The sequence below is a fragment of the Ischnura elegans genome, chromosome 7 (assembly GCF_921293095.1).
Source record: "Ischnura elegans chromosome 7, ioIscEleg1.1, whole genome shotgun sequence".
NCBI lineage: Eukaryota > Metazoa > Arthropoda > Insecta > Odonata > Coenagrionidae > Ischnura > Ischnura elegans.
The window spans coordinates 85,413,685-85,424,101 of record NC_060252.1 but is presented as its reverse complement, the minus strand read 5'-3'; the positions used below and the strand labels follow the sequence as shown (position 1 = coordinate 85,424,101).

At 40.2% G+C, this 10,417-nt stretch overlaps 1 protein-coding gene across 1 annotated transcript in view; it reads left to right on the top strand.

Annotated features, from left to right (window-relative positions):
* Positions 1-20: 20 nt before the first annotated feature.
* Positions 21-10,417, top strand: part of LOC124162706 — a 435,651-nt gene continuing 425,254 nt past the window's right edge. The window contains exon 1 of the mRNA XM_046539314.1: positions 21-457. The gene's annotated coding sequence lies outside the window, so the exon portion shown is untranslated. The remainder of the gene's footprint in view (positions 458-10,417) is intronic.

The following is a 10,417-nucleotide window of genomic DNA, read 5'->3' as shown; positions in this document are numbered from 1 at the left end:
CACATTCTGAAATTGAAGCTCGATTTTCTGGACAGTGCCCGGCAAGGTTGCAAGGTGTTCGGTGGTGCGAGGATTTCTGTTGCAGTGGATTTTTGCCCGTTGCCTCCCCAACGCTTTTTCTTGTGGATATAAGACTTATCCAAGTTATTCATTGTTTAGTTGAAGTGTCACGGAGTAGGAGTTGCAAACACAAATGTGTGTTTCGAATATTCGCCAGTGTGTTTGTTTTTCACCGGTGACGATATAGTTTTCGTGGGATTAACAATAGTATCTGGTGGTGTGTTGAGCTGAATTGGACCTCTTGACAACCTGTCCTGTTCGTTCTCAACCCGATGCTGTGGTCCTGGAGGTTCTCCCCATCGCTGGATGTCTAACCGGGTTGCACCCACGGCGGAGGCGGTGCCTGTTGCGCTCCCATTGGAGTGACTGGCTGGCTGAGGAGCAGCGACCTCAGAAGGTAGGAAAAATCTCTTCGGCCTCCCTTCATCCATCTCGCACCTTGGGGCTCCCGGGGTGGTTATAAGTCGACGTTGTCAGGCTGGCTCAATCCTCCAGCAAGTTTGCGTGGCTTTAAAAAAATGAATGTGCGCCCTCTCGTTCATGCATGCCATTCTCGCCGCTTATTATTTGTTGTTTTTAATATTGTCTCTCTTTTCTTAAAAAAATCTTTCGCTTTATCAATTTTTATATGATCCCTTGACATCATAACGACCCTAAAGAGAGTTTTCATGGGTACATGAATCTCTTTTGTTTCCTTAAATTCCGTATGGGATTATTATTCCTGCTTATTGTGTTTGTTCTTCATTCTGATATAGATGTATGTACAATGTTTGTGTTGACAATAGTATCCTAGACTTGGCGATTAACTTGCGCATGTCATTTTGTTTCTCTTCGCAACATCTGCGTGCATTTGTATTCAATATCACAATTTATCATTCTGCGAGAGCGATATTCCATTGGTAACAATATTCTGAAATTATCCAGCAAATATCTCGTTCTTGCGTTCGGGTCATAGGTAGCTGTGCCTCCAATGTTAACATTTTTCCCTCTGCTGGCAATTCCTTCCCCGTGCCTGTGAGGGACTTCGCGTTCTACCTGTGTTATAACTTGGCTCTAGGAGTGAAGGTTTGTGAAAAATACCTTGGGTCGTAAGTCATCATCATTTTTTTTCCTAGCCGAAATTAAAAAATTAATTTAGGGAAGTTTGCGTCTATCCCCTCGCGTGTGCATTGATTCCTGCCAAGAAAGTTATTGAATTTTTAAATTTTATAGTTGTCCAAGATACGAGCTTGGAATGCAAGGGAACCCATTTCTCCGTATACTATTCCGTTGTGATGTTTACAGGTCGTGTCGATACTGGCTAGATACGCTGTCGCTGGCAATTTTACGGGTTTCTGTTCGGTTGCATGGCGAGAAATTTATGTAAACGCTAACTATGACCAATTTTTAGCTGTTTTCATTGTGCTAAACTTTTGTTAACACGTATTAAAAAAATGACATTGCCATATTCGTAGGTTCTCGGGCGATGTACTGTCTTTCAATTATGAGTTCACACTGCTTTGTATTCTTAGAATATAACTGTTCACGATTATGTATTTGCTAGAGTTACGTGTGTATGTGGGAGAAAACCTGTTTTTTCTCGCCTAAGCCTTTGTTCGGAACGATCGTTACGGATTATCGATGGCGGTGAATTTCTTATTATTTTCGCGATGGAATCTTAATGGAAAGCAAATAATCATGTTTATCTAAATGTCTGATGGACGTATTCATGATGGTTTCCTAATAAGCCTTGCAACCTGTTGTTCCCTTCGCATTCAGTTCTCCGTTTGCTTCTTTGCAATGGTATATATACTAGTACACATGTAAAGAGGCTGCCAAATGAAAATAATCACTTCTGTACATGCTGATGTATCCTTAATTGACTTCTTAGTCCCTCTTATGAGGATAGTCAGAGTAAAATCTACTTGCAGCTTGTAGCACAGCATTAACCCCTTGCGCTGTAATGACGAGTCTAGCTCGTCATGAACTTTCGACGCCAAACCGCGCAATGACGAGTGTATCTCGTCATCGGATTTTCATAATTTTTGCACTATTTAGAGGAACAATACAATTATTTTGAAAGCTTAAAAATGTTAAAACATTCATAGTGTACATAAATAATTCATATTTCATGAAACATGATGCAATCGAAGGATTAAAATGATTTTATTCGAGTAGCGATAGCTGTGTTCTCCATGTTAAAGAATCACATTTTATTTCACGGTTCTACGTTGATTACAAATTACAAAATATCATTTCATTACCTACCATTTGAAAAAGAGCCACAGAAAAAATAAATTGAGAATAGGAGCCCGATATTCAGAAAATTAAACGAAGCGGAAGGGGTTTAATCACCTTGAACAAGTGAGACCAGGGATTGGAGGTAACGTTGCGGAATATGGATATGAACTCGACAGTAGCGTATTATTTTGTTTTTCAAGGATTTCACGCATTTCATGCAACCTAGGAACATACACCAGTGGCACTTGCTGCTGAAGAATATAGACAATATTTCGTTACTGGACTAAATATATGTATGGATTTTGTATCAATGGGCCTGTATTCCTTTGCTCGTTTTAAGTATGTGATCAACCAAATTCCGCTTCATTTCTGGGAATTTTTTTATCGCTGCATTATTTTATTAACTTTGAAAATCAAAACTTTAAATTTTGTAAATGTGTAGTTTCTCACCTGTCAGTAATGGAATGAAGAGTTTATAGGCGCGTTTCCTTTTTATATGAGGGTTTTAAATTGATCATTTGCGACAGATAAATTGTTGGTCCATTGGTACTCATTCACTTTCACTCGGTGATTTAACCCTAGGGTTGGTTGGATAAGTGAGGGCAGAACTCACCCTGGATATCGTAACTGGGCTTCGGGGGTCACACTAGAACAGGGGTTCCCAAACTGGGGGGCGCGTCCCCCTGGGGGGGGGGGGTGTGGTGAAATTCCAGGGGGGCGTGACACCCAAATGAAAAAAATAAAATAAATTACAAAAGTAATTTCCTCAGATGTTTGAAATAAAGTCTTTCTAAGTTTTCATATTTGTTTTTGTAAAGTTTCAATAAAGTTGTAAACTTTATCAAAGAAGGTTACAGGTAATTATATTCGTTTTTCATGAAATACTTGTTTTAATTTTCATCATACGTACAATTATTGAATCTTTCCATTCTGCGTTACCGCATTCAACAGTTAACAAAAAAATCTACCTACTCACCATATCAAGTAGGCACATACTTGTACGAGTACAAGTACTTTTACAAGTAGGAGCTGGTATGTACGGCACCGCGGAAATAGGGTATTGCAAAATGGAAAGCTGATATGTGTAGCGGGGGGGGGGGGGGGGGGGGGCTGGTACAAAAAAGTTTGGGAACCCATGCACTAGAAGCTTCGGACCTCTTAAACCCTTCGATTTGCTGGCAAATGGTTTACCCATTGGGCTACCACGGTATCTCTAACTGCGGAGAGACTTGAATCATTTTCGTGCATTTGCCTTTCGCATATAAATTAACCACTACGTGAAATCAGTCATTGCTTTCGCTTTCGTGGGAAAAGGGCGTTGACATTTGATGTAGTGGGAACTGACAGCGCTTCTGACCTAACTTTTGGACGGAACATAAAATGTTCGAAGTGTTTATCTATTCGCGCAGAAGAATGTGTTTTTGAAAAGAAAAGGAAATCGAAGTGTTGAGTGCATTGCGAAGTATGGGTGGATATCTCGTTTATTTTTTTATGCGGTATGTATAAAACTGACGTTAAATATATAGAAATATGGCGCGTGGAAAGCTGAAAAAAATGCAGTCCACATTAACATCGCGTTGCGGCGGCCTTTGCACATAATTATGGTCATAATCACTGGTCAACTATCTTAAGATTGGTTTGACGCAGCTCTCCACTCAAGTCTCCTGTCTGCTGATCTTTTCACACCTACCTATATCTTTTTCGCATCCTTCTGTTCTATACACATTTCATACGAGGCGTCCGTTCTTGCCATCTACTTGTCCCTCGAAGATTGTCTTCAGACCATCATGTCCCAAGATATGGCCGATTAGGTTGTTTCGTCTTCTTATCAAGGTTTATCACGAGGCTTCTATTCTCTCCTAATTTCCTTAGGCCTTTCTCATCACATACTGGATCGATCGTTTTCATCCTCATCATTCTTCTCTTGCACCACATTTTGCTATCCTACTCTCTTGCTTTCTCCGCTGCTGCCCGTGTTCATGCCTTAATTCTGTAATTAAGCATACTCCAAAATGTAAGTTTCGATAAATTGTTTTCTTAGTTTTTAAAATTAAATTTCCCGCGGTAAGTGGATATTTCTTTTGGTGAAACTCCCTCTTCGTCTAGGCCATTGCACTAATAATTTCTTTCTTGCTTCTTCCAATGCTAGTTATTTTGCAACCCTAATAACAGACTTTATTCACTTCTTCTCATATACTGAATATTGGAACGGGTATAAAAATGTAATACTACTTTAATAATATAGTTTTATTTATTTATCTTTTTATCTCAATTACTCCCGAAAACAGCACAAAATGGCCTTTACATCGGGTGTTTAAACAATCAACAACAGATGATCAAGCACACCCATGTACAAGGGTAACCTATCCAGGCAGGACTCGAACCCGCGACCTTCGGTATGGTAGGCGAAGACTTATACTCGCCGCCACCGAGGCCGACATATATTTTTATCTAAATGTTAATATGTTCTGAGGACCAGGTCACAATTTCAACATCATATTTCATATCTTTGCCGTAAATAGTTTAAAAACTGAAATTTTCAAAAATCCGGCTTCAGCTATGATATCGGTAATTGCCGCGAGAGTGGAATTGTTAAAACTTCCCTCTCTGTCGACAGCTCGGATCTCAATCATTTGTCTCTGAAGTTCGAATGCTGTGGTTGTTTTGTACTAACATATTTACTGTGTGATCCTCCCATTCCCCTATGATTTCCTGCGTTCGCTTCTGCTGTGTTAAGCCTGAATCGCAAGATCATTTTTTATGTCCTTTTCGAGCGATACCCGTCTTTTGGTTAGTCATAATGCGGCCGCTAACAGCGATTGCCCAGCCATGCTTGGCTGTTGATTGAATTACAGTGGTAAATGTGGAAAGGGTCGGAATGAGCGATGGAAGAAAGGATGGTGGGAATGACCGTGTGATTCAGGAAATGACGATTCAGGTCGATGAGAGAACACTGTTTTGGTCCCTGAAAACCTATCGCTGGAGGTATCACTCTTGAGGGACGGATTAATCGTGTGATTCAGTCATTAACTCCTTGCGCTGAATTGACGAGTCCAGCTCGTCACGACCTTCGGATATCAAATCACGCGCTGATGGACAGTAGCGGATACAGAAAATACTCATGGTTGGGAAGCAAAAGTTTTCTTGATTTACCTTTAATTTTATTGTAATAAATTAATAATGAAGTCACGTATAAAGTTTAAGAAAATTTTATCTAAACTGATTATACACATATATACCAGGCAGTACCATCTTACGATATGAAAAAGTTAAAATTGTGGTTCTGCAATGTTCCCCGATGCGGGCCGACCCGCAAGGGAGGGGGGGGGGGGGTGTTCCCCCATATGTATCCGCTATTGCTGATGGATGGAGCTCGTCATCAGATTTTCATGATTTTAGCACTATTTATAGGAACAATATAAATATTTTGAAAGTTTAACACTGTTTAGACATCCATAATGTGCATAAAGAACTCATATTTCATGGAATATGACGCAATGGAAGTTATAGAATGATTTTATACGAGTAGCGATAGCCTGGTTCTCGATGTATTTAACTTGATACTTTACAATTTGAAATAGTTATAACTTTTTATTTCACCGTTCTTCATTGATTACAAACTGAAAAATATCATTTCATTCCAATGTTTCATTCTTCAGGTGTTACCGTGTCGGTTGTTGGTTTAAGACAAGTTTCTCTGGTACTGCTGCCAGCGTCTTCACGTCGAAGGCGCGGTATCTTCGAGCTGAAGAATCAGGTAGCAGTGCCAGGGAAACTGTTGTCTTAAACCAACAACCGACGCCGTGGCATCGGACAGTGGCTGATATACATGGGGGGCGCAGAGGGATCCCCCCCTTTGCGGGACCGCTCGCATTGCCGAACATTGCAGAACCACAATTTAAACTTTTTTTTTAAATCATAAGATGGCATCGTCACGTATATAAGTATGATTACTTTCATTAAAACTTTCTTTAACTTTGCATGTAACTTGATTATTTTTCATTATAAAAGTATAGGTGGCCCAAAGTATCATTTGCGCCCCTCCCTTGAATTTTTTCTTTATCCGTTACTGGCACCGGAAGAATGGAAACATTGGAACCTCGACACCGCGGGAACCTACGTAGTCACATATCATTTCATTACCAACCATTCCATGTAAAAAGAACCACAGAAAAAATAACATGAGAATTATTATTATTGTGGTATTCTACCGTTTAGGTAAGTTTCCATGGAGCACTAAAGAAGTGATCTGGGAGCCTTCTTCAATTCACTCTAAGGTCTGGTCAATGTATCTAAAAATCCTTTTCTTTTCCTTCCCCTCCCTCGTTTCCCTAACATTCTACCCTCTAACCCCATTTTCAACATATTCTCCCCGCTACGTATTCGCTCCATCCATCTATTCTGTCTCCTCCGTATCTCATCTAAAAGTTGCCTTTCCTCGCCAACCATATTCCAACCACTTCGCCGTTCCTTTTCCTCTCTTTCCATTTCACCTTCCACATCCTTCTCCATACCCAGATCTCGAATGCCTAGTATAGGAGCACGATATTCAGAAAATAAGTTTAAGAGGAAGGGGTGCTTAATGCTTGTCCGCTACCGCATGTCCTCGTGTATCTGCATGATTGTGTGCTGGATGCGGGTCGACGCGTGACCTCCAAGCCTCCAGTTGACTCACCTCTCACTGTCTCGTCCGGGACGCAATGGGCGGAGCTGGTCACATTTGTTTACGCTCGAGGGCGTCGTTCCATGGGAAGTTCACGGGAGTGCGAGGGATGTTGTTTTTCATTTTCGACCCGCTGGATCCTGAGAGAAGCGATTCCATCTCCTTTGGTCGTGGTGGACGCTGTGAAAGAGAATCATCGAAGTACGCGAGTGAAGAATTCACGTTTTCTGCTATAGTTTCATCCTGTTTAGGTTGAACCATTTGTTCTTACTCGATACATTTACCTTACTTCAAGCTCTTAGATGTATGGAAAATCATTATGAAGCCAGCATTAAGAAATTTAATTTAAGAAACTGCAATGCTGGTCAAATGAGCATCTCAGTAATAATTATGTATAAGGTTACGTAAGTGAAGAGTATTGGTAGATTATGCATCTACGCAAGTAATCACTATTGTGGAGTATATCTTAGTGAATAACGAGTAACGGTAGTATTAAATTTAATATTTACCTATCGATTCCCTTCCCTCAATAGCACCTTTAAGAGTTTAGGTTCTCTTTATTTTAGAGAGACTGCTACGTTCATTACCGGTCCTGGATTGCTTAATTTTATAGTATTAAAAAGTCTGCCTGCATAATCTTAGCCTGTAACTAGGAATGCAATAGAACATTGAGGGATCTACACAATTAACGTCTTGGTTTCCGTCACTTTTTCTTCTTAAGCCCTTATCTGCAGTGCATTTCGCATCTCTCAAATGACATACGTAACTCTCGGAATATTTTTGAGGTAGTGTATTCGAAAACGACTCACTCAGTGGCTCCGAAAATAAGTCAATGCTTTTACTTCTATTCCCCCTCCGGCTTCGTTAAGTATCGTAACTTCATTTTTGGCTATTTCTTCACAAGAAAGTTACGTCCCCTTGAAAAAGGAAAAATTTGGGGAACTTCATTTATTCTCATTACTAACGTTACTCATTGTTGGAGGGATAACGTATTTTGCACTTACATTCTTCGTATTTCACTCGGGGACTTCAACGTGCGTGATGACCGCAGTATACTCGACCGATATCAGGAATGAGATATTCACCCGGATTCACCCTCTGGATTTCGGTTAAAGTTTCTTGTGAGTTTACTCCATGTTTAGGTTAGGAAGAGTGCAGATGTTCGGAACATGATTCGACGATTTCTCTTGAATCCGTTCAAGTTTTTCTCTCGTAATTATTGTTGGCATTTGATCATGACATATAAGTATGCATTTTTGTAGATACGAATTAATAGTTAATATCAACCTGTACTTTAATCGAGATAACTGACTTTTTGTAAAGTTGGTCTGCATTTTTTCGTTAATTGAACACGAATGGCATATTTCCCTCTTTGCGTCTAATTGTCGACTAGTTGGCTTTTGTGTGGGAGGAGTGCAAGATTTTTGTTTAATCATGACTCAGACAATGTTTCATATTTCCTGCCGTGAAATGAATCATGCTCTCAAAATACCTCTGTCGAATCCCTCCTTTATTTCGCATTTCTTAGCTTTCGTCATTTAAGTATTAATCCCTTACTCATACAAACTTATTGTTTAAGGAACTGTTTCCTTTTACAGCTCGTCAGGCGCTTTAATTATTTTTCCTGACGTAATTGTGTTAGCCATCGACTTGTAAGGTGTATTTTGTACCTGTTTCGTATCGTGTTTTAAGCATGCTTCAACTTGTCCTTTCTCGCACATCACTACGTTGTATTCAAAACATAATCAAGAGGGTTTTAGTGAGTAATGGCTCGCGTTAGTATTTTACCCTTGAGCCCATTTTCGCGGAACAAACTTTTATTTGGATAAAATTCGCTAGTGGATAGTTGATATAGATGATTTCGGCTAGGCGAATGAGGAAAACGAGACATAAATAACCTCAGGAGGGTGTACTTGGCAACAACGCCTTCGTATATTAAGGCAGTTTTTTCTCGTGTCTGCCGAGGATTCGCTGGGTTTTTTCCACGGGCTAGTGCAGTCGTGCTGCACCGTGTTGGCTGAGTCTATGATACAGCTTCACAGGATTTTCTGTCCTTCCTCTTCATCTTACTCGCTAACCGTTTTATAAGTCAGTTATTCACGTTTGCGAATTGGTTAAAATTTAACTTAAATGGGCCTTTAAATCTCTGATTAGGTACTACCTTCTATTGCATTCGTGCTGCACTGTGTTGGCTTGAGTCCGTAGACTGCTTCGTTGGATTTCTTATCCTTCCTCTTCATCGTACTCGCAATCCATTAATTAAGTTAGTGAATAACTTTTCAGTCAATTATCATTCAACATCAACAGGCTTCTCTCTGATTAGAGACTAACCTTCACAGTCGTAGACTGTAGAAATCCTAAGTGAAGTAGCACCAACTCGACAGGCAGTGGTGAGGCCAGGGGCACACCCCACCCGTCGAAATATGAAAACACTATTATTTTCGTTCATAAAAGAAAATAAAATATTGAAAAATCATTAATTTACACAATATTTATTTCGCAAATGAAGTTTTTTCGATTAAGAAAGGTGTTGTAATTAGTTTAAAACCCATTGCTTAGTATCCTGTTTTTAAAAAAAATTTCCCCTCTAGCTTTGGTCCCCCCCCCCCCCCCCCCGAACGAAATTCCTGGCTACGCCACTGTCGACAGAGGTCATATTTCGCTATGATACGTGGTAGCCATAATTAATGGCAGTTATTATGATCTACTGGCTATTGCAATCCAATTTTCCTCTTCTTAATTGTAAAATGACAATGCCTGTTTCGTAACACTTATATACTTGAATTTGTAGTCTTAAAAATAATACCTTGTACCGAAACCTTTATTCATTTAAGCAGTGAAAAGAGTGGTAAATTCCATTTTTTTCAACCATATATAATGGAACAGTTCCATTTCGTCAACGCTAGTGCCACAACTTACATTGGTGACTATAAACTTAATTTATCTCTCAATTTCTTAGTTTTTCGTGCGAATACCTGTTTTCCATACGGCCACTGAAGTCGCTACGTTGTTAAAGGAGGCGGATACCTTAGTTAATGACTCTTTTATTTGCCCGTACAGTGTGAAAAATGGATGAATGCCGGAGGAGGCTTTAACTCTCTGCTATCAAGAGATATTCCCTGAATAGCTCATCAAGTGTCACCTTTTTTTATTTCCCTTAGTGTCACCTAGTTTCCGTATGTCGTCGCCCCCAGTGCTGTGTCATGTCACGCGGAAGACGTTCGCAATGGCTGTAGGAATTCGAGCAATAATATTGTCGTGGATCCTTTTGTGCTGTGTGCATTTTTGTAAACTTGGAAAGTACGTCTTCCCGCTCCTCCAGGATGGGACGCTCATGTCAGTCTAGGGAGATAGTGTTTCTTGCCGCGGTGCAGGAGCCGGATATGCGGGCGCTATCAAATTCCGCATGCCCGCTGATGTCGCGAGTAGACTCATCGCGCGGATGTTTCTCCCATGCAGTTGGACGACCCCCTT